The following is a 26387-nucleotide window of genomic DNA, read 5'->3' on the forward strand; positions in this document are numbered from 1 at the left end:
CCAAGGTTGACAATGCACCGTTATGGGAACTTGTGGCTTTATTTGTGCCCCAAATCTGTTTATCTTGAATACTCTTATTCTGGTGTCACTAAACAGCAGTGTTGTCAAGTAATTTGAGGAACTCTCTTTCATGTTGTAACAAACTTAAGAAGTGATTAATCATTCTGACGGAAATGTCTGAGATATTTGTCTCTTCTGAATGAGTGCTCATTTTTTGGATCTGGAGGGATCTAGTCGGAAAGAGTAGTATAAATCGCTTGGTAATTCATTCCAGGTTGACACAATGACTTATCATCTTTCGGTCTTAAGAGACATGTTCCCCAGGAGTATCAATGTCCTGTCTCTTTTCTCTGGGATCGGTAGTACAGAAGTTGTCCTATACCGGCTAGACATACCTTTGAAAGAAGATGTGCAAGAACTGAATGATGATCGGTTGGAGCAATTGATGAGTTCATTTGGCGGATTCAACCTTGTTGTCAGTGGCATCTCGTGTAACAACCTTACCGGAAGAAATAAACATCATCGGGATGAACTCAAAGATTTTTGTTGGTGTATTTTCTTGTAATGACTGCTACAGCGACTACCTTTTCTGTTTCTCCAAGATACGCATTGCCATATCTCACTCTTCCTAAACCATGGAAATGTTTAGTTGATGATTAAACTGGTTATCTCTACTTTTGGAATCCTGTTACCAATGTTACACAATATGAAAGGTCTATAAGTGTAGAATCTGTTCCAATATCTTATTTTGTCTCTATAAGTTCTCAAATTCAAGTTCAGCAATCTTCTGAAGGACATAATGGACATAATCTTGACAAAGAAAATGATCGGCATGGAAGAGGCAACAATGATGTATCAAGACTTGATTCAGTATCACAGTATAACCAGAGTGCATGTGATGGACTTGTTCATTCCTATAATACATCTAATGAGACTTATAGCTATATGATTGGAGGATCTTTTAGGGGACATGGATTGGTGGCTGAGGAATGTAATTTCTCTGGTGATGCTTATCGCCATCAGTATGAGATAAGTTTCCCTTTTAATTAGGATAATCTTTCTTTATGAGTTGCTAATAATGTCATAGGAGATTATTACAAGCTCAATACTTCAGACTTTCTGGCTTCTTGGATCACTTGCTTTCAAGAAAGTGAAATGCTTCATCATTCTGGCATCGCTCATTCTTTTTCTTCAATAGAGGTAGAATAGGCAACAACTTGCTTTAAGAACCTTCCTCATTTTAGACTGTCCTGTTAGAAAATATTTTTCCTCCTTTCTTTCTCGAAGAATGAAAGAATTTTGTAAAATACTGCTTCTTACAGGTTTACAATAGAATCAAATCATAAGCATGAGTTCAAAGAATATCAAAAGAATCAACAATTCTTTAATGTTTAAGAATTATAGCTCTTTGACAAGTATCCAAAATTTGGTTTGGTTTCAGGACGGCTTTCCTATTTTCTATGGTTACATCTATTTAAGATGTCAATCCTCTCTCTCTTTGTGAACATTGTAACATACCTCACTTTTTTTGACTTGATATCTTTAACTAGATATGTACAAAATGACACAATCTAGCATAACGGTTACTAGACCTTCTAGAATACTTCCATTTCAATTCTCTGAAATCCTTGATAAAGTAGTGTGAAAACATCGATCTAATAACCAGATTTCTGTGTGTACGTCTGTGGAATAAACTATAACATGTAATCTTTTTCAAAAACTTCTTTTGCCATTTTGGCTAGCTGAATTCAACTTTATTGAAATTAGTCTTCATTGGACTAATTAAAGGGTTCAACTCATCACAATGTCTTTGACTTGACAATCACAGTGGAGCAAACACCGAACTGCCAAATACCCGATCAAGGTCATGCTTTGAATATATGACTCTTTTTTAGGAGAACTTGTTACAACCTATGTGTTTGGTATAATTCAGAAAATCTCTTTACCAATTTTCAATTTCCAAGCAATTAACTTTATAATAGATTTGTCAAAGTTTCATCGTCGAACTTCATCAATAGAAAAGCAATCTAGTCAGCTTTGCAATTTTACACAAGATGTCCCACATTGTATACCTTTATATGTAAATACCAAGCCTTTTGCCTAATTCCTTACATTGGAGAAAGCTCTCTCATTTTTGTGGAAAGGGTAGTGTTTGGGTATATTTCTTTTGAGGTAAGGTCAAGGGTCCTTGTTTTTCTGGTTTTCAATCTTGATATTTTGTCAAAGATTATAACTCTAATCATTTAAAGAGGTTTTTAATCCAGTTGATATTCAAAGAACTACAAGATTGCAAAATTGATTCAATGCTCATAACCTTAAAAGCAACACAAACTTATTTATTGCACAAAAGGCGGAGAAAGGAAAAAAAAACATGTTCAAACAAGATGCTGAAAATAGAAAGTACTACAGTGGTAGATAACAACTTCCACTTGTTTATTTAGCCTGCTATATCATTCCTCGAATATTCATGCCCCTGATTCTATTAAATTCTGAACCTTGCTCTTCAATAGCCCACAATTCTCAGTAGTATGCCCCGAACTTCCCATGTGGTAGCTACATATTGCATTAACATCATACCCTTTAGAAAATGGGGGTTCTTTCGGTTTATACTGAACTGGAGTCGCAAGATTCTGCCGAACTAGTAATGGGAGCAGTTCTTCATATGTCATTGGAATTTCAACAACAGGAGTCTTCTCTCGGGTCATTCTATAAGGTTTGGCCCCATGATAAGCTGAATAAGACCTCACTGTATTGATATCGGCTTCTTTCTCGATGTTTGATCATTCCTTGGGTAACTTCTTTGGATAAACCCTCAGATGCACAAATCTATGCTTCTTTCTGAGCAGTTTCTTGGTAAAATCCTTTCATCATCTTTTTCTTCTCTAACTAGAAATTGAGCTCATTTTTAGATCCATAACAACTTTCATTAAGGATGATAACCTTGTCCTGATTCTGAACATATATTGCAGCTGTAATTGGAGTAGTATTCACCAGACTCTTTGTATTGCTCACTGCCTCATTTGTCCTTAAATAATCTGATACAGGTATTTGAGGTTTCTTTAGAGTTGCATCTATCCCATTAATTCTTAAACCTATGGGCCAGTCTCAAATTACCTCTCCTTTCACTTCTTTATTATTTATAATCATAGAGGTATTAAAAGTTGAATGCTTTATCTTTGGCTCAAATACTTTGTTTTCCTCTTCCTCTGCAGCATGTACTTCACTTGTTTTGATACTATCAACTCTATTTTGGGGTTGAATTCCCAATTGTTTGACAAAAATAGACTGAGTATTAACATCCACTTCTATGATTCACTGAACCAAAAGGTCTTGAACTCGTCGTTTGAAGTGACCGCAATTCTTAATGGAGTGTCCTCGAGCTCCAGTATGATATTCACAAGAAACTTTCTCCTTATACCAACTCGAGTATGGAAGAGACAAAGGCTTAGCCATACATATAAATATAAGCTGAGCTTGGAGCAACTTGTGATATAACTTGATGCATAAAAATGAAGGAAAATTGGGTAGAAATTCTTTTGACCTAATTTTCTCCTTGCCATCATCTTGTGAATGATCGTCTAGATTTTCTCTTTGTTTAGATTTCTTCAATGGCATTCGAACTTCTTCCATACTTCTCTTCAACTTGATCTTTGTTGCATTTTCCAATATCATACTCGATTTTTAAAGATTTATTGGATTTCCATGCTCCTTGACAAGTTCCTGGTCATTCGTTTTCATTCTATCAACTACACCTCTAACATTTATAATCTCATTCACATCCTTTGCAACAGGATCCTCTAAAGGTTTCTGTCCATAGATCACAACATTCATCAGGTCTATTAATTTGGTCATTTGTTCCTTTGAATCATCCTGAAACTTTTTTGCTTGATCACTCATCTCTTGTTGAGTCTAAATAAGTTGCTCTTGAAGTTTCTCGATTTTACCAACCCTTCTGTCATGTCATTCTCCACGAATTATTCCCATATTTTCATGATTAAATGCATGTAACATAGTTTGAAACTAACAAAATTGCAAGTGCATGATGTAATATTGAAACTATAAATGTAACTATGCAAAGATGCAAATGTAAATGCAAATGCAAAAATATGGATATATAAAGAAAATACAAAGATGTAAAGATGCAAAATGCAAATGCATGTATGAAAAAGGTGTTATTCAAGAGTGATCATCTTAAAACAACCTTCATTGAACACAAAAGTTTTGGTATATCAAACAAAACTTTACATATAGGGATAGATTTCACTCCTAACTTCAACAAAACTTTATATATAGGGGATAAACTTCACTCCTAACTTCTCTAAAGCCAAGTTAGTTTCCCTTCTTGCTCAAAAGTTGAATTTTTAATCTTCTTCAATTCCTTGTAAAGTCAGCTAAGTCTATCAGCTTATGAGTCATTTTGCCTGTCTAGACAACAGCTTCTTCCTTCATGACATTGTCATTTTCCTTCATCTTCTGTGTCAACTCTCGAAGTTGTAGGCAATGTTGTTCATTCTCCCTTGTGAGGGAATTTTTATGATTACGGAGTTCTTTGAAAAGATCTTTATGTATGTTGCAGCTCTTTTTCAGCTTGGTGACCCCTGTTATCCACTCTTCTAGGGTGTTTCCTATGCTAGCATTTTAAAAGGCTTGACTAATCTTTTGGAAATCCTCACACATGATGCTCATCTTTGTACTTAATTTCTTGTTTTCATCCTTCCAAAATTGTGTTTGAGCTTCATAAAAACTTCCTTCCTTCTGAATGCTTCTATTGATACTCTTACCATAAAATGCTTTTGGTATCAATCTAACAGGATATTTGTGGAATACTTTTGGTATCAATCTAACAGGATCTTTGTGTGCATAGCTCCCCTCTATCCTCAGGGTTCCCTCAGGATGCCATTCCTTGACTACGTTATATTTTGCTTGATCATAAAACTTTTTGTCCATTTATGAAAACTTTTCAATTTGATGAACACTCTTTCGAATCAACACATTCTGGTTATGCCATGATCATGCAATGAAATGCAAAAGAAATCAATACAAACAAGTTAGAGCAAAATAAAATGTATCTACAAAATGGATAAGAATAAGAAAAAATAGTTAGTACCAATTAATAGAAAGAAAAGATTCTTATTTATCATGGTATATAAATCCTAACCTCAAGCTTTCTAGTTCCATGCTTTGTTTGAGAGAGAAAAATAATAAATTAGATAAATTAAAAGCTAGAGCTTATTTCTCCTTTGTGTATATGATAACTTCGTAAAAAGACTTAATTTATAGTATTTTCACTTAAGTTATTGCTCGTCTAAACAAAGTATGCATTGCATTTTTAGTTCATTTAGTTGCATATAGGTTATATTTGTTTGTGGTGGATAAGTTTTGCCTAGGCAAGATTTATTTGGCTTAATTGATGCTGCTGAGGAGAAGGGGTTGTTTGAGTTGTGTTTGTGCAGGAACTCTATAGAGGAAGAACATTTCAGTCACGACAATGAAAAGTTACAAAGACCAATTGAGTAGATGAGAACGTGAGGAGAAGATTTATCTCGTCGAGGCAAGATTTATCTGAAGAAGTCTGAAGCACATGTGGCGAAACCGCCTTTGTCACATGCCAACTAGATGACCTACTTCACGTGCAAGCAAGCCTTGATTATTCTGACAGCCGCCAGCTGCTTTTCCTTTATAATTTTGGGAAATTAATAATGGCTAATTAAGAAAACTCCAAAAGCATGCAAATCCCTAGGAGATTCTCCTTATAATTACCAGCCGTAGCCGCAAAAAGAAGGAGGCAAGGAAGAAGAGAGAAGAGCTTTACCTTGGGCGTGAGGAAGCAGCTGCAGTGATTTCCCTCCGTCTACCCCCAGTCTTCCTTAGTGTCCTCCATAGTCAGACGGTAGTAGAGCGGTGATCAGGCCTCGAGAGAGGGTGATCACCAAGGAAGGCGTGGTGCTAATCAAGATTGTCGCGACAGAGCCCCAGTTTTGGGAGTCGTTCTTCCTTTGTTCCTAAATTCTAATTCTATTTTGGGGTTGTATTAAACGGTTTAATCTTGGATGATATTTGATAACACAATGAATGCTTTACTTGGTGTTAAACTTTGTTTTGCCTGAACAATATTTTTATGTTTATGAATGATGAATTATGTTTTCTTATGACTGTTTTGCTCATAGTTTAAATATTTAACACTGTAAGTGCATCGAGAGATCTCCTGGGGTTTCGGTAAAACATGTTTGGGCATTGTAAGAGCATCGAGAGATAGCCTTTTGTCTAGAAAGTGATTCTTGAATTCGAGTGAATTAAGAGAGATCAACGTGAGCAAAGGAATGAATCCGGGATGGTGAATTTATAACTTGTCTACCTTAGAGATAAGGAGTGAGTTTTAAACGACTAAAAGGGATAAAGGCTAGAGCAGGTTAAGATAACGTCTATATTTAACGCCGAGAGGTATTACCATAGTAACCGTCTAAGAATACCTAGTAATCCTGTCGGGCAGTTTAGTGAGTCATAATAATTCATTATGGGCTTAAAATAATTGTTGCCTAGACAATAGTTTAGCATCAGTTCTCTATGACACGTCTGAATATGTGAGGTTGCTTGCATTATATTTAATCCAATACTTGTTTTCTGTCTGTATACTTTCTTTGTCTCGACCACACTTGTCTGAAATCATTGAATCATTATTCTTAGCTCCTTAATATTAGTTCTTAGCTTTAATCCTTAGTAGGATTAATTTGTGGCATTAGTTCTAGTTGTGGTGAAAAGATATTTCTAATCTAATCCCTGTGGAGATGATACTCACTCACTACTATATTACTTGCATCGATTATGTATACTTGCACAGATTAGCTTGCCTTAGCATATACATTCACAAGCGATCAAGTTTTTGGGGCCGTTGCTGGGGATTGGCAACTAACGAAATTTCTAGACATAACAAGTTCTTTGTGTCACTTTATAATTATTTAGTCTAACGTAGTTGATTATTTTCTTTTATAGGTTTTTATTATTGCATGACCTTGAGATCTGCTGGTAAGCCTTTGGAACCATTCGACCCCGAAGTTGAGCAATCATTCAGACAAAGGTTACGTGCCCAAAGAACCAGAGAACAATTGAATAAAATGCAAAACGACATGGGAGATTTAGGAGATCAAGTTGCAAGACCAAGAGCGATACAAGATCACTTCAACCATATTCTCGATGACCTCAATCCTGGCATTATGGCACCTGAGATACAAGCCACTCATTTTGAACTCAAATCGGTGATGTTTAATATGTTGAACTCTATCGCCAATTTGGTGGTACACCCAATGAAGACGCTAGACAACATGTGCGTGCTTTCCTGGAAGTATGTGATTCATTTAGACAACAAGGATTACATGAAGATGTGCTCAAACTGAACCTTTTTCCTTACTCCTTACGTCATAGAGCAAGAGCTTGGCTCAACGGAGTTCCTTCCGGATCAATGAAGTCATGGGCAGATTTATGCAAGAGTTTCTTACTCCGATATAATCCGCCCAATACGAATACACAGCTTCGGAATGACATTGCAAGTTTCCGCCAAGGCGATGATGAATCAATGTAAGAATTTTGGGATAGATATAAAAGTTTACTTCGCAAATGTGTTAATCATGGATTTCATGATTGGACGCAAGTGGTGATGTTTTACAATGGAGTCAATGCACCAACTCGAATGATGTTGAATGCCTCAGCAAATGGCACCCTACTAGTCAAATCACCCGAGGAAGCTTTTGATATCCTCGACAGAATAAAGAATAATGACTATCAATTTCCAAGTGCAAGATTGGGAACCGACAGAAAAACCTCTGGAGCATATGAATTAGAAAGGAAAGATTCGGTAGCAGCCCAACTTTTTTCCATAACCAATATGTTGAAAAATTTGCAACGTCCTAATGAGGTAAGAGAAGTCAATGCGACCAATAATGTGTGTCTATTCTGTCACGGCAACCATCATTAGAGTGAATGTCCTGAAAACCATAAATCAGCTAATTTTGTGGGTAACTACAATCGAAACAACAATAATGCCTATGCGAACACGTACAATCATGGTTAGAGACAACACCCAAATTTTTTATGGAATAATCAAGGGAACAACAATAATCAAACCACAAATTACAGGCCACAACAAAATAATTCAGACCATCAGCATATTCAGAATCAGCATCATCATCAGCCCTGGAAGAACAATAAAGGTATAGCCTCTTCCTCTAACACTCATTCCATTACTAACTCCTTGGAATTATCCTTGCAGGAATTCATGGCCTCGACAAAAGATTTCATGGCATCTACAAAGACTTTGTTGCACGAACATTTTACAACAATCAAAAATCAAGGAAAATTGTTACAAAGCCAGGCAACACTTTTGCAAAGCCATAGTTCATCTCTCAGAGCATTAGAGAATCAAGTGGGACAGATTGCCACGGCATTACATTCTCGACTACACGGAAATCTCCCTAGTGATACTGAAGTCACTAAGCATCATGGAAAGGAGCAATGCAATGTACTTACGCTAAGGAGTGGAAAACAAGTTGATCAAGATGATAAGTTTGGGGAGAACAGCTGCAGAATTCTCTCCAAGGCGTAACACAACCAGATGAGGAATCTAAGAATGTTGAACAAGAGAAAGTGCATGAAGAGAAGGAAAGAAGTGAAGGCTCATAAAAGCATCAACCGGATAACAAGAAATTCATGGTCAATGCCAGCGATTACCCTGCACCATCAGTAGTCGATGTGAGACCTCCACCACCGTTCCCTCAATGATTAAAGAAACATGATGATGACATTCAGTTCAAGAAACTCATTGATGTTCTGGACCAATTGTGTATCAATGTGCCCCTACTCGAAGCCATCGAGCAAATGCCTTCATATGCCAAGTATCTGAAAGAAACTGTTACAAAGAAAATGAAAGTAGAATGTGTCGCCACGGCAACAGAAATCTGCTCAGTAGTGAGCAAACTCCCACCAAAACAAAAAGACCCTGGCAGCTTTGTAATACCATGTTCCATTGATAATGACTTCATCGGACAAGCTCTCATTGACTTGGGATCATGTGTAAACTTGATACCAAAATCGATATTCATAAAACTAGACGGGTATCACGCCCATCCCACCTCGGTCATTCTACAGTTGGCTGATCAGTCTTATGTGCGACCCGAGGGCTGAATTGAAGATGTTGCAGTAAAAGTGGATAAATTCATATTTCCAGTGGATTTTCTCATTCTGGATTGTGAAGCCGATGAAAATGCACCAATCATTTTGGGATGCCCATTCTTAGCCACCGGGAGAATTTTAATAGATTATGAAAAGGGATAATTCACCATGAGAGTTGGCGAGCAAAGCGTCACGATCAATGTTTTCAACTCTATGAAATACGCAGATGATCCAGAGGAATGTCAATGCATTAGTAAGATTAAAGAAAAGGCAATCCTTGGACTAGGTGAATCCCTAAGGCTCGATGAGTACAGTACTTTGTACCATGGACCTACAACCGAGATGCATGAAGCAGAAAACTTTAGCCCAGATGAACTATTTTCAGAAGACAGTTCTGAAAATCATGGCCACGACAACAAAAATCTGCACAATAAACACCCTGAAAGCGACGATAATGCAAAACATGGAGGAAAGACAAATGACCAATTGAGATTTCTTCAAAGGTCAGGTATGAAATTCGAACATTTAGATTATGATGAAGTTAAATCTCAAGAGTCATCTTCACAACATGCATAGAGATTGGAGCTTAAGACTTTACCATCACATTTGAAATATGCTTATCTAGGATTTGATGAAACTTTACCAGTGATAATCTCTTCCAACTTAACCTCCGAACAGGAGAAGCGTTTGTTGCATGTTTTGTCACAGCACAGAAAAGCTATAGGATGGACGATAGTAGACTTGAAAGGAATCAGTCCAACCATATGTATGCAAAAAATCAATCTTGAAGATAGCCATAGCACCTCGGTAGAACCGTAAAGATGGCTCAACCCAATCATGAAGAAGGTTGTCATGAAATAAATAATAAAATGGTTGGATGCGAGAGTGATTTAACCTATATCCGATAGTTCATGGGTTACCCAATCCAATGGGTGCCAAAGAAAGGTGGTGTAACCGTGGTTAAAAGCGAGCATGATGAGTTACTCACCACGAGAACAGTCACGAGCTGGCGCATATGCATGGATTATAGGAAGCTTAACAAAGCCACAAAGAATGATCATTTTCCCCTCCATTTATCGATCAACTATTGGATAGATTAGCAGGAAAAACATTTTATTGCTTCCTCGATGGATACTCGGAGTATAATCAAATTGCCATAGCACCCAAACACCGAGAGAAAACAACGTTCAGATGCCCGTATGGTATCTATGCATTTAGACGAATGTCGTTTGGACTGTGTAACGCTCCAGCTACATTCCAACGATGCATGATCTTTTCAAAAATGATGGAAGAGTGCATGGAAATATTTATGGACGACTTCTCCGTTTCGGGTGATGACTTTGACCGATGCCTCGGTAATTTATCCAAGGTTTTGAAACGTTGTGAAGAAGCCAACCTAGTACTGAATTGGGAAAAATGTCATTTTATATTAACTGAAGGAATAGTGTTGGGACACAAAATTTCATGCCATGGCATCGAAGTCGACAAAGCCAAGGTGGATGTAATTGCAAATCTTCCCCCACCCACTAATGTGCGAGGTGTACGCAATTTCCTTGGACATGCATGATTCTATAGGCGGTTCATAAAAGACTCTTCTCAAATCTCTAAACCCTTATGTCTTTTGTTTCAACGAAATCATCCATTTAAGTTTACTAATGATTGCTTGAATGCCTTCACAGATTTGAAGAAAAAGCTTTTAGCAACACCAATAGTTATCCCACCAGACTGGAGCGAACGCTAGTGACTATGCAATCGGAGCAATGCTAGGGAACGAAAAAGTAAAATTTTTCATGTTATCAACTATGCAAGCCGAATGCTTAATGATGCTCAAGTGAACTATGCCACCACTGAAAATGAACTCTTAACAGTAGTATTTGCATTCGATAAGTTTAGGCCATATCTAATAGGCACTAAGGTAATTGTGTACACGGATCACTCAGCTATTAAATATCTGATTAATAAAAAAGATGCAAAGCCTAGACTAATTCGGTGGATATTATTACTGTAAGAATTTGATTTAGAGATCAAGGATAGAAAATGTATAGAAAATCAAGTAGCAGACCATTTGTCTAGGCTAGATAACAAACATGATTGTCCTGACATCACAGATATTAAAGAGGATTTCCCTGATGAAAAAATATTATTTGTCACGGTTGCACCGTGGTATGTGACATCGTTAATTTTTTTGTTAGTGGTATTGTTCCTCTTGATTTATCTAGCCAGGGCAAACGGAAATTTCAACACGATGTGCGATATTACTACTAGGACGAACCATTTATATTCAAGCAGTGTGGAGACCAAATAATCCAAAGGTGTATTCCAGAAGAAGAGCATCAAGATATCCTACTTCAATGCCACTCGTCACCATATGGAGGGCATTTTAGTGGGATGAGAACAGCAGCAAAAGTGCTTCGGTCGAGATTTTATTGGCCAACCCTGTTCAAAGACGCGCATGAATTCTACAAGTAATGTGATAGATGCCAACCAACAGGAAACATCTTGAAAAGGCATGAGATGCCATGGCAAAACATTATGGAGATCGAACTTTTCGACGTATGGGGCATAGATTTCATGGGACCTTTTCCAACATTATTCAGAGATATGTACAGTCTCTTGGTAGTGGATTACGTATCAAAATGGGTTGAAGCCATTGCAACACCTAAGAACGATTCCAAGACGGTGTTGAAGTTTTTGCAAAAAAATATATTCATCCGCTTTAGGACACCACGAGCTATCATTAGCGATGAAGGGACACATTTTGATAGTAAATTGATTGCCAAGGCACTGAAAAGATATGGAGTACGACATAGAATTGCTATGGCGTATCACCCTCAGAGGAATGGACAAGCCAAAGTATCTAACCGAGAAATCAAACAGATCCTCGAAAAAGTAGTCAAACCAAGTCGAAAAGATTGGTCGTCGAAGCTAGATGAAGCACTATGGGCCTATCGCACAACATTCAAGACACCGCTGGGAATGTCCCCGTTCAAGCTAGTCTATGGAAAGGAATGTCATCTACCGGTTGAACTCGAACACAAATCTTATTGGGCCATCAAAAATATAAACATGGATGCTCAGCTTGCTGGAGAAAGAAGACTATTGGAACTAAACGAGATGGATGAATTTAGAGAACATGCATACGAGAATGCTTGCCTTTACAAGGAGAAAACAAAACGATGGCATGACAGAAAAATATTGCCAAGGTAATTTTATTCTGGACAATAAGTACTTCTCTACAATTCACGCCTTAAGTTATTCCCATGCAAGCTAAAATCACGATGGTCAGGACCATTTATCGTACATCAAGTTCATGACAATGGAGCGATTGAAATTCAGAACCAAAAAGATGGTTCCATCTTCAAAGTGAATGGGAAGAGACTCAAGGAGTACAAAGGAGACCCAGTCATGAGCGATAAACTGACATCGTTGGCATACAATGTCCAAGAGTTTGCTTTTCTTAATTGAGCAAATATACGTTGCCTAGGCAACTAAAATCTGAATTTTGTACATAAATAAGTTAAGTTATTTAATGCTTTAATTCGTTTTATTTATTATTTTATTCTCTCATATTGTAGGCAAACAAGGAACATGTGGCACCATGGGGAGTTGAAGCATGCATAAAGGAGAAATGACGAACTAAGGCAAAAGGTTTTGGCGGTAGAACAAAAGGGAAAGAAATCTTTTCCCCTCCTTTACGTCAAATCACAAATTTCTCATTTAATGAGAAATATTTTCCCCACCGAGAAAAGACGTAAATACCCCGAAACCAACCATCACTTTCCAAGAAAAAAAACTACCAACTCTTCTTCATCGTGTTTCCATCTTTCTCTACAAACCAGAAATTTTGTTTTCTTTCTCTCAAAAAGTACCTCCCCATCACCACCACTAAAATCAGCCAAGAAAAATGGTGAGATCGATAACGGCCCCACCCCCTAGAAAGAGTTTTGAACGTTTCTAAACAGCCGAAGCAGAGGCACGCCAAGTCTATTTGGAATATGGATTCGTTTTTCCAGCCGAGGGAGAAGAGCAGTTTGGCACTGAAGTGATGGACGTCATAAAGAAGCATAACTGGGAGAAGTTTGTTCGTAATCCTAACACCGTAGCACCGACAATGGTGAGGGAGTTCTATGCCCACCTCGTGGACACTTCCAACCACACGGTATATGTTCGAGGAAAACTCATTCGCTTTTCCCCTTTTGTACTTAACAAATACTTTAAGTTGGGGAAGGTGGATGATCATCCCAAGAAATTTGTGGCCGAGGAAGATCAAGAAACATACAGTGGAGTTCTACAGGATTTATGTTTTGGGTGGGCCAAGTTCGAAGGGAATGCCCCCACAAGAAAGCGAGAAGATTGCTGAGCCCTCAAGCCACACGTGAAACTGTGGAACCATCTTCTTATAGGCAAGCTGATGCCAACGTTCCACAATACCACTGTCCTCATCAAGCGGCTGATGTTGTTGCACTCGATCATATACGGTATGATGATCGATATGGGTGAAATCATCTTTAAGTAGATCCATGATTGTGCCAAGAGGAACCGTGGTAACCTACTATTCCCAAAACTTATAACCGCGTTGTGCAGAAAGAAAAAGGTTCTTGAGAACCCATTCGAAGACTTCATCAAACCCAATGAGGGTATTACAAAGAAAAAAGTCCCCGCGTTGATGAGTTTCAATGATGACGACCCAAAGGAGGGTATGGAGTGAGGAGTAAAATTGGTTGCCGCGGCTAGAATGGTCATTATGGTCACACACACGTGTGAGACGCGTGAAAAGATCGGGTGCCTGGAGGACCACATGAAAATTTACTTTGAATACGCCAAGGCAAGGGACATGCAACTCAACACCTTCATCAAGGAGTTGCTCCCAACCACAATGATCAGACTGCCAACCTTTCCCAGTGTCATCCTCAACTACAATGCGGACAGTAGCACATTCCATGCCTTGATATCTTATGTCCCTCCAGACGTTCCACCAGAGGTGCCCACTGATGTGCCACCAATTTCAACCCATCTCTCACCCGTACTAGAAGAAAACCACGGCGACACCGAGGAGTTCCTCAGTTCCTCATCCTTCTCCTCCACCGAAAGCAGTCGTGATACTCCACCCCACTTATTCACTGATGAAGATTTCACACCAGCACCGAAGTAGCCTGAGCAGGATCATATTCCATCCCTAGTTCAATAACCACCACCAGCCCCAACAGTAGCTCCTAGTCCACCACCAGTTCCAGCACAACCGACTCCTGCAACCGAGCAGTCCACTTCAGCCCGCGCTTCAACTAGCAAGAAGCGATACAAGAGAACGGCAGGTCGTATACTTCAGCCATCTCCTTCTCAGCCAGAAGCAGTAGACTCAGGATCCAAGAGCCCTTCCCCTCCCAAACGACGCCGTACGAGGGCGTCAAGTCAAGCCACAACACCACAATAAGTTTTTTTTAGTATTCATTTTTTATTTTTATTTTCGTATTTGCATATAACAGTATTTAGTGTAGTTTTCATGCATTGAGAATAATGCATCCCTCAAGTTTGGGGGAGGTGTTGTCCATTCTGCCATACTTTGTTAAATAGTAATTGATGTTAATTGGTTGAAAATTTTGGTTGTCGTGACATAAGCAGGTTAAGATTATTGTTAGGAATGAATTAGGGATTCCCAATGATGAATGCAAAATTCTATTGCCTAGGCCAGAATTATTGTAAAGACTGTCTGAATAAGAGAACCAACCCTAGGCTTGATCCTTTGAAACTTATAAACACGATTGTAGGATGTCTTTGCTCTAAGTAATCTGTAAAATTTTAGGGAAAGAACTTTTTAATCGCCGAGACTTTAAAAATATTCTAAGGGTAAGGTAAAAACTCTCTAGTGTTTAAAAACTTTAAAACTCAAAAAATAAAAAGGGACACTCCTCTGTGCAAAGGCGTGAATAATAAAAACTCCAAAAGAAATTAAGAGTAGCCAAGGCATATGAGTGAATGAAAGTAGTCACAGGATGACTCTACCCGACTATATTGGGGGTGGAAGGTATGCTCCCTTTCACCTAGAGTGTGGAACGGTAGTTGTGATGAGTTGACTCCCCTATAAAAAAATGTGTGAATAAAGAGAATAAAAGTTGATAAATAACTAGGAGTATAAACTAAGCCTGATGAATAATTTGTTGCCTTGACAACCTAGAAGAGCTTACTTTAAGTTTTCTAATTACCTCTATGCATAGACTGGTTACAATCACGCACACACAATAGCAAAGGATCCTGACTAGGGAGGGGACTTGACTAATATGATTGTCGAACATGTTGAGGCCACATATTTTTGCTGAGGGATGAAATCTCAAACCTGATGATGTTCTTGATACTGCTTTGCCATGATAATTCTAATTTTCTTCTAGCTATTATCCATTGCTTGAAGACAAGCAATAGCTTAAGTTTGGGGGTGTAATAACTATGTAACAAGACTTAATTTATAGTCTTTTCACTTAAGTTATTTCTCGTCTAAACAAAGTATGCATTGCATTTTTAGTTGCATATAGGTTATATTTGCTTGTGGTGGATAAGTTTTGCCTAGGCAAGATTTATTTGGCTTAACTGTTGCTGCTGAGGAGAAGGGGTTGTTTGAGTTGTGTTTGTGCAGGAACTCTACAAAGGAATAACATTTCAGTAGTGACAATAAAATATTGTAAAGGCCAATGGAGCAGATGAGAACGTGAGGAACAGATTTATCTCGCTGAGGCAAGATTTACCTGAAGAAGTCTGAAGCACATGTGGAGAAACCGCCTATGTCACATGCCAGCTGGATGACCTACTTCACGTGCAAGCAAGCCTTGATTATTTTGACAGCCGCCAACCGCATTTCCTTTATAAGTTTGGGAAATTAATAACGGCTAATTAAGGAAACTCCAAAAGCATGCAAAGCCCTAGGAGATTCTCTTTATAATTATCAGTCGTAGCCGCAAAAAGAAGGAGTCAAGGAAGAAGAGAGAAGAGTTTTACCTTGGGCGTGAGCAAGCAACTACAGTGCTTTCCCTCCGTCTATCCCCCAATCTTCCTTGGTGTCCTCCATAGCCAGACGATAGCATAGCGGTGATCAGGCCTCGAGAGAGGGTGATCACCAAGGCAGGCGTGGTGCTGATCAGGATTGTCGAGACAGAGCCCCAATTTTGGGAGTCATTATTCCTTTGTTTCTAAACTCTAATTCTATTTTGGGGTTGTATTAAACGGTTTAATCTTGGATGATCTTTGATAACACCATGAATGCTTTACTTGGTGTTAAACTTTATTTTGCCTGAACAATATTTTTATGTTTATCAATGATAAATTATGTTTTCTTATGATTGTTTTGCTCATAGTTTAAATATTTTTCCTTAACACTATAAGAGCATCGAGAGATCACCTGGGGTTTTGGTAAAACATGTCTAGGCATTGTAAGAGCATCGAGAGATAGCCTTTTGTCTAGAAAGTGATTCTTGAATTCGAGAGAATTAAGAGAGATCAACGTGAGCAAAGGAATGAATTCGGGATGGTGAAGTTCTAACTTTTCTACCTTAAAGATAAGGAATGAGTTTCGAATGACTAAAAGGGATAAAGGCTAGAGTAGGTTAAGACAACGTCTATAGTTAACGCCGAGAGGTATTGCCATAGCAACCATCTAAAAATACCTAGTAATCCTGTCAGGCAGTTTAGTGAGTCATAATAATTCATTCTGGGCTTAAAATAATTATTGTCGAGACAGTAGTTTAGCATCAGTGCTCTGTGACACGTCTGAATATGTGAGGTTGTTTACATTATATTTAATCCAATACTTGTTTTGTTTTATCTGACTGCATACTTTCTTTGTCTCGACCACACTTGTCTGCAATCATTGAATCATTATTCTTAGCTCCTTAATATTAGTTCTTAGCTTTAATACTTAGTAGGATTAATTTGTGGCATTAGTTCTAGTTGTGGTGAAAAGATATTTCTAATCCAATCCCTGTGGAGACGATACTGACTCACTACTATATTACTTGCATCGATTGTGTATACTTGCACAGATTAGCTTGGCTTAGCATATAAATTCACAAGCGATCAGTATACCTACGGACAGGATTTCATCATTGTCTTAAATCAGGAGAATTTCTAAGGTTTATTATATACAGGGTTTCGGTTCTAAGAGTAAAGGTACTCAAATTGTCCTTATTGGTGCCCCCTTAGGCTGCCAAACCCTCAATCCTCGCCCATTACAAACTTAAGCGGATCGAGTTCAATTCAAGTGGACACATTTCCCTATGTCTGACACAGAGAATAAATTATCATGAAGACATAGGATATATGAACCTTGAAAGCTATTTGCTAGGTCTGACACGGAGAAATAATTCTCACGAAGATGTCGCTTTCACTCCCACTTAAAAAGGAAAAGCTCAATTATAATGCTTATGTTATACAATGCAAGTGTTGTGTGTGAGGAAAGTTAGGAGACCTAAGCACAATTTCCCCTAACTTGTTCAATATATACAACCTAAACCTTTTTTTTATTTTAAACAATTTTTCTAAAAAAATTAAACTCTCTTCTCCGCCTCTGATCGCCGATCGACCACCGTTCTGGCCACCACACATAGTGGTCGGAACTCCCGAACTGGCCCAAAAATGCCTAAAGTTCAGATCAACACTCCTAGACACCTACCTAAGGCTAAAACTACCTAAAAAGCCCTAAAAACCCAAAAAAAAACCCCAACCATTCAGCTTTTTCACATTTTGACGACCTCCGACGAAGATGAAACGGCCGTTGGTTCGACTCCCCCAACTAATATACGGATCTATTTTTTCTCTTGGGTTTCGATTACATGCAAAGGATTTTTTTGTTATTTTTATTTCTTTTCGAAACTTGAAATAAAATAAAAATGGGATACCTTTAAAATGTTTCAGCTTTTTTTGGATTGTATTGCTTTTAAAAATCAATTATACATTTACATTTGGGGTTTTATAACCCCTAAAATTATAGATTTTACTTTTTTTAAAACAAAATGATTACAAGTTTTTTGTGTGTGGTATTGCTCGTTGTAGAGTTAGAGTGTTGTGGTATGATTGCCTTGCATGGGTTGTTGTCTGAAAATAGCAGGGGACTCGGTTGGTAGCAGCATCGGTGGCCAGGGATTGATGCAAACGATTGCGACAGAAGACCTTTGGTGTAATCTGGACCGTTGGATGGGTCAATATCGGACGATCCATGATGCATGGCTGTTGGACTAAGGGTAAAACCCTAGATGACTAATATGGGCCATTGGATCTCCTATAGATCCAACGGTTGGTGGTGAGCGGCACCAGATGCTAAAGATGAAACCCTAACTGCTTGGGTATTCCTCGTGGGCCTTACTGACAGGTTACAGGTTTGGGTCGGCCGTTGTTGTATACGGGTTGGGTTATTTTGTGGCTTGATTGGGCCTATTGTAATTAGGGCTCAGTTTTGGGATGGTTGTATAGACCTACACAAAGAAATAATAATATTAATACATAATAATAATAGCGAGATGAAATCGAGTGTCAACAGTTGCCCCTCTTTGCCTAGTCTTGTGTCAACAAGAATAGGGCAAAGACAAAGAGACAATGAGTTTTTGTCATGTCGACTCCATGCTTTGAAATCTAATAAGGGATCTGCTCCATTATTTTTTCAGGGTAGATCATATCGAGGATTGTTGACTCATTCCACTATTCTTCAGGGAATATTGAATCGAGGTAGACTTGTTCCACTATTACTCAAGGAATATCAAATCTGGAAAAAAAGAATGATATATTCCACTACTTCTTGAGGGAAAATCATATATGAAAATATTGATTCATTCCATTGTTCTTCAGGGAAGATTGAATCGAGGTAGACTTATTCCACTATTCCTCAGGGAAGATCAAATCTGGGAAAAGAATGACATGTTCCACTGTTTCTTGAGGGAAAATCAAATATGGAAATGTTGATTCATTCCACTTTTCTTTAGGCAGACTTGTTACATTGCTACTCAGGGAAGATCAAATCTGAAAAAAAAAAAGGGATCTATTTTGCTGCTTCTTGAGGGAAAATCAGATCTAAAATGTTGATTCATTCCACTGTTCTTCAGGGAGTATTGAATCGAGGTAGACTTATTCCATTGATACTCAGGGAAGATCAATTCTTGGAAAGATAGGGGATTCGTTTCACCGTTTCTTCAAGTAAAATAAGATATGAAAATGTTGATTCATTATACTGTTCTTCAGGTATGATTGAATCGAGTTTGATTTGTTTCTCTTATCTTCAAGAATATCAAATATGAAAATTAAACATTAACCCTTGTTAGTAGGTGTTTTGAGAGTGTGGAAATATCATACCTGAAAGTCTTGGGAGGATAATATTTGGAAATTGCTTTTTTCTTGTGGGAGCTTGTCTCGCAGCCATTGAATATGGGAGTCTGCCTCCCTAAACATGATTCTTTGTATTTGAGGTTTGAATTCTAGCTTCCACTTGTTGGGAATTCAATATCATAAATCTTATATTTTCATTGGAAGATCTGTAAAAACCATACGTTTATGTGTGAAATGCGAATGTAATGTAATGCATTTTCTTTTATGCAAATGATGTTCTCATACATGCATATATGTTAATTCAATTTTCTTTTGACTCCAAAGTGGAGAACTAGGCATTCTTCCCCTTGATCACTCTTCTCTAGGGTTTACTTAGATATCAGTATAGTAATTTATAATTTCAAGCTTGCAACTTTAAGAGCCATCTGATCATCTTATGACTTTGCACCTTTTTTGCCTCTCGTCTACATTAAAGTCTCAGAAGAAATGTTTCCTAAATTCTTGTTGCGATCAGGAATATGACCTTGATGCCCCATTCTTTCCTTGACTTAATTACGCTATCAGATTTGTTTTTCCAGGATTCTACCGTTAGTTGATGCTCGATTGATTTGCTTTACAAGGTAAGCTCTGCTCAAATTCATGGTTTGCCCTGTCACTCCAAGTTGTGAGACTCGTTCTCAAAATCATCTTGGTCTGAACCCTATTATCTCAACATGATATGGGTTTTTGGTCATGCCCCAAGGTGGGTATTCATGGCTCCTCCCTATTTGGGTGTAAAAATTCATCATTGACTGGTTGCACTTTTGCATTTTTCCTATGAGATGGGATATGTGTTCCTTTTAAATAAGGTGATCATCTACTTCTTGACGGATCATCGTCAATATCACAAGGAAGTGCTACAAGTTCTATCCTTTAGTCCTTCTGATCTCTCAAACTATTTGCTTTCAAGATTGTGGAATGCTTCATTATTCTGGCATCGCTTTTTTTTCTCCAATAAAGGCAGAATGAGCCTTACCTACTCCAATGACCTTTAGCGTTTGATATTGTCATGTTTGAAAATGTTTCTCCTTTCTTTTATTTTAGAAATCAAAGAAAAAAAGAATTTTGTAAAGTATTACTCCTTAATTCAGGCTCGCAAATGAAGCAAATCATAAACATGAGTTCATAGAATATTAAAAGAATCAATAGCTCTTTTAATATTTTCAAAGTTATAGTTCTCTGACAAATGTCAAAATGAATGGGTTGGCTTCCTATTTTCCAAGGTTTCAGTCATCAAAGATGTCCTTTTTTTCTCAGTCCTTGTGAACATTATAACATGCCCCTCTTATTTGGCTTGGTATATTAACTGGACGCGGATAAAATAACGCAACTAGCATATTCAATTACTATACTTTCTAGAACACTTCTATTTCGGTTCTCTGAAATCTTCCATTTGTTCAAGCTTTATAGACTTCCTTAGCAAAGGTAGTGTAGAGACATCAGTCTAAATATAATATTCCTGAGTGCTTGTGTGAGGTCGACTATAACAGGTGTTCCTCAACTCCCTTAGTCCATTTTACTGAAACTCGTTATTAAATAAGTTGATTTAATTTCACATTGTTTGTCAAGCTGAATTCAACTTTATTGTATATATATATATTATAATCACGTTTATTGGGATAGTTTAAGGGTTTATCCCGTCACAAAATCTTCGACTTGACAATCGCAATGGAGCAAACACTGAATTTTTGAGTATCCGAGCAATGTCATGGTTTGAATGCAATCTATTCATAAAGCCAGGGCTTTTGAGTTTCCTCTATAACCAATTTCTTTAGTGGAATAGCTCAGCTTAATTGTATAATCTATATATTAATTTATTAACCTTTTGAGTATTCAGATCTAGAATTTCTTAAGCTCATCGAGAAAACTCTATTATAGTCTATGTTTCTTTGATGGTCAAACAATCTCATATTTAGAGTCCAGTTCCCAAACAACTGACCTATACTAAATTAATCCACTCCACCATTCTATTTGTGAAGATTAGGATCATCACTGAAAAGCTTCAACAAAAGTGTAGTATAGTCAGTTTTGCAATATCATACATAAGAGATGCTCCATGTTGTCCTCTCATATGCATATATGAATACCAAGCCTCTAGTTCATTTCCTTATGAGAGGAGAATGATATATCGGTCCTTGTAAGAGAAGGGTATGGTGCTTGAGTGTATCTTCTGGGGGAAGGTCACGAGTCCTTGTTTTATCAGTTTTCAATCTTGTCACTTTTTCAAAGATCCATAATTTTAATCACTTAAAGAGTTTTTAATTCAATTAATATTCAAAGAATTGCAAGATTGCGAATTTGATTCAATGTTCACCATCTTTAAAGTAGCATAAGTTCATTTAAATATCCTTACAAAAAAAAACTGCGAAAGTACAAAAAACAAATTCAAACAAGATGCTGCAAACGTAAGGTGCAACTGTGGTGGATAACGACCTTCAATTGTTCAGCCTGAATGCCCCGTTTCTCCTAGACAATTGGGTGTAAAATTGGATTAGGGTCTTTACCCTCACTTGCTCCCTATCTCTCGATCATTTCTTGTGTCAGGACTCCCCTGTCAATGAGCTTTTCCATCTCTTCTATCAATAGTATGCAATTATCTATGTGATGGCATAATGCCCCTATATGAAAATCGCAAGCACTATTTGGGTCATAGCCATAAGAAGATGGGCTAGTCTTCATTCTCAAAGGCCTTGGAGTGAGGTACTGACTCTTGATTAAAGGTGATAACAAGTCAGAAATGGGCACTTGAAAAACCATGAGGGTTGTATTTTTTCAAGACATCTTTTGCGACCAGTTTCGGATTACTTCTCTTTTAATTTTTTCTCTTCAGTACCCATTTCTTTCTCTTTTTTTAGCTTCAGAGAAATTTCAGAAGTTGAATCCTTTAACTCTAACTTACATACCTTGCTTTCCTTAATTTTGCTCTTTTATTTCTTTACACCCTCTTTCGTATGCACTTCATTTGTTTTGAACACTTCATTGAGATCTATAACTCCCTCTTTCCTTAGTTTCGGATTACTTCTCTTTTAATTTCGCTCTTTTATTTCTTTACACCCTCTTTTGGCTCCCAACTGTTTGACCAAAACCGACTGATTGTTAACATCCACCTCTATAACTCCATGAGCCAAAAGATCTTGGATTTGTCACTTGAAGTTGCCACAATTCTCGATTGAGTGTCATCGGGATTCGGTGTGATATTCACAAGAAACTTTCTCATTATACCAACTCGGATAAAGTAGAAACAGAGGTTTATTTCAGACGTGGAGTAATCAATTGGGCTTTGAGCAACTTGGGATATAATTTGATGTATGAAAATGAAAGAAAATTGAGTAGAAGCTCTTTTGACCTTATTTTCTCCTTGACACTATTATGACTATCTTGAAGACCTTGTGACTGATCATTGAGATGTTCATTTTGAAAGTTCAACTTTTGACTAACGTCTGGCGAGAGACATTGGTTTGCAGGTCTCCCTTCATCGACAAGTTTTGAGCTTCCGAGGAGCTTAGGTTTTCTATCTTCAAAGCATAACAACCCTTCCGTGATGAGGTTTTAAACTTTTAACCTCATAACCACACAACTTTTCGTAGAGTGGCTAAAATCTTCAGAATGATAGCCGCATGAATTTTTGACACCTTGCTGATCTGGACGCAAATAAGTATTAGGCCTTGGAGGACTAGGCGCTAGAAGGACACTTTCGAAGAAAAAGGGCAACAAATCTGAATATGAGCCTGGAATAGGAACGAAAGGTATCATCTTCTTTTTCCTCTTGTTCTTTTTAGCCTTCTTTACTGTCATTTGAACTTTCTCTATGTTTCTCTTCTTTGATACTGACTCAACTTTTATGTTAGAATTTTCACCCTCAAATTTTACTTTTCCCAACATGAACTCTATCACACTTTCTGGAATCATACCCGATTTTTGGAGTTGACTTGGATTACTACATTCCCTTTCAAGTTCTTAATCATTTTCTCTCATCGTATTGGCTGCGCAACTAAGATTTAGATTTTCATTCGAAGTCTTCATCTCTTCTTGCATAATAGGGTCCTCTAATGATTTCTTCCCATATATTATTGTAACCATCATGGTCATCAATTTGGACATTTATTCCCTGCATTTAACTTGGAACTTCCTTGCTCATCAATCATTTCTTGTTGGGTCTTTACGAGTTACTCCTGAATTCTTTCAGTCCTACTAACACGTGTTAATATTTCATTCATCGCTTTCGGTTTTTCTATAGACACGCCTCGGTTAACTTCAATTGGCTCTTAGAAATTATGTCATAATATCCTTTTATTAATATTGATACTTTATTAATGAATGTGAAAATATGAATATTAATGAATAAAATGCAATGCGAAAAGTAAATGCAATGCAGATGCATTGCAAGGTGTTGATTTTGGAATGATTCCTTAAAACAACTTTTTATATTAGAAACGAAGTTTGGTTACAAGGCTTAAACATATCATAGATAAATCTGAGCTATCTCTTCTAATTGTTGAATGTGCCCTAGTAAATCTAAAATCCTATAAGCTTATTCCGTCTCGGGCTCCAATCATTTGCTTACAGTATCAACTTCATGTGATAAGTCAACCAAGTACTGAGCCACTCATTGAGCATGTTACAGATAGCTCGTGATGAGGTCATCCCTTTACTTAACTCTCCACTGGGCATGCTTACAACAATGGAGCCACTGTATAACTCATTCATAGATGACTATTGGTTGTTCACTTGTCTTTCTCTGAAAATCTTGAACCATAGCTTCAAGTTCATTCGCACGTTTTTTCAAATTTTTAACTTATGTACGGTTTGTACTGCTTTCTCGACTTTGGTACTGTCTCTAAACTCAAGATTATACCATTCAATTTCTCATTCTGGGCCCGACTCTCTTGCAACTGTTGTTCTAGAGCTCTCTTTTCTCTTGAAAGTAGTTTCGCATGATGTCTACTCTGCTTAAGCTTTTAATTTTTTTCCCTAGCTTCTTTTTTTAAACTTGTCACTTCTTGTCTCCATTCAGCAAGAAACTTACTTGAACTAGTGGTCATCTGAGCCTTGACCATTCACTGGTAAGATAACTGGAGATCATCGAAATCCAATCTAAGTTACTTTTCTACTTTTTTGATCTGGTCAGCTCGACCTTTTTGGATATCGATTTCTAAGCTTTTTTGGTACGTCTCATCCTCCAATCTCTGTAACATATCCTTCCACTATTTCTTTTCGGCCTCAAAATCAAATCAGGCTAGTTCTAGCAGAGATGTGAACACTCTGAGATGTTCTTCCATAAGCTGAGTATTTTCAGGATAGACCATCCGGACATTATCATTAACTATGTTGCTTCTCCACTCCTTGTACTCTTGTGACAGCCTTATGTCGAGGGTAAAGAGATTTACTCTACGAGTATGCTTCTATGCATCAGCAACCCCTTGACTTTATTCTTGTATTGCTCTCCTCTGAATGTGAACTCAGACCCAGATAAATCCTAAGTTTCCGGAATGAACTGTCTTGATCCATACTATTTGGAAACGAGTAACGGAGCATACCCTATAGAACCCCATATGCCTAACAACAGAGCCCATCTCTTTCTCCGTACCTATACAGTATGTCTAAGGAAACGTTCTACAAAGCACGCCACAATATATCATTGTCTCGGATATATTTGAAAATGACCATCCACTCTCAGCCATTCTCGAGAAAGGAAATCCTTCAAGGGTAAAAATCCTTCTAGAAAAACTCGACCAGATACTCTCTCTCCGTGTTTGAAGTGACTAAGGACCTAGACAAGCAATAGCGGTATGCACCCTATGAAACGTCTTTATTCTTTTCATCTGCAATAGTTCAAAGAATGAAACGTTTCTTTCAAGATAGACAGAATGGGATCCACATATCTGTCTTGTCTCTTGAGCAAGTCAACCACTGATACATCAACATGCCCTAAAACTTTCGAGAATATGACTAGCCCATAAATACCAAGAGTAAATAGGTTAATCTTCTTTCTTCTGTCAGGATAATGGTCAATCACTTCTCTCAGAACGGTCCAAGTAATGCACTCGCTATATCCCTTCTTTTTTATGCCTCTTATGACCCACTCTTCACTCATACCAGTCATCAAAGTAGTTTCTTCTTAAAGGAAAGGGTATTTGGCGGCTTGGTGTACACCTTGCCTGCTTGGAATCTCAAACAACGAATTAAGGTGCGGTACTCCTCTATGGTAGGTGTCATGTCCACTTAGCCAAAAGTAAAACAACTATAGGCGGGGTTCTAGAATTTTGACAGGGCTCTAAACATATTCTGTTCAATCGGAACATTTAAGAGATATGATATGTCACCATAGAGTTGATAAAACAACTGCTTATCGGATGTTTCCCACTTTCCCTAAATCTCTTTCAGCTCACTCAGGTCATTTTGATGGACATTGATGTGAGTATACCCAATCAGATCTGACACGTACCCAGACTGTAAACTATCTTCGTTCATTAAGTGGGACTGCTCAAACCATCTCAGAATGTATGCATTGTCTTCTACCTTTTTTTTTTAAATCATTCGTTCCATATTACTAGTCTTCTATATGGACATCGGTCACGGATCAACACCATGGGATGAATAGTGCAATGCATAATGAGAATAAAACAAAAGGACAAGAGAAAATTAGTCATAAATCAAAAAGGAATTAATCGAACATAATATAATTTGTTGATAAAAACCTACCCCACATGTTGGCTACCCAATCATGTTTTAGTAGATCCTACCCAAACAGGATTTCTATCCATATGCTTTGTTTATAGAAAATCCTAACCTCATGACATCTAGTTCGCATGCTTATTCAAAAAATAAACCTAACCACATTATCTCTAGTTCACATACATTTATTCGGGAATCAAAATTACATTACAAAA

This window comes from Hibiscus syriacus, unplaced genomic scaffold (genome assembly GCF_006381635.1).
Source record: "Hibiscus syriacus cultivar Baekdansim isolate YM2019G1 unplaced genomic scaffold, ASM638163v2 tig00110945_pilon, whole genome shotgun sequence".
Taxonomy (NCBI): domain Eukaryota; kingdom Viridiplantae; phylum Streptophyta; class Magnoliopsida; order Malvales; family Malvaceae; genus Hibiscus; species Hibiscus syriacus.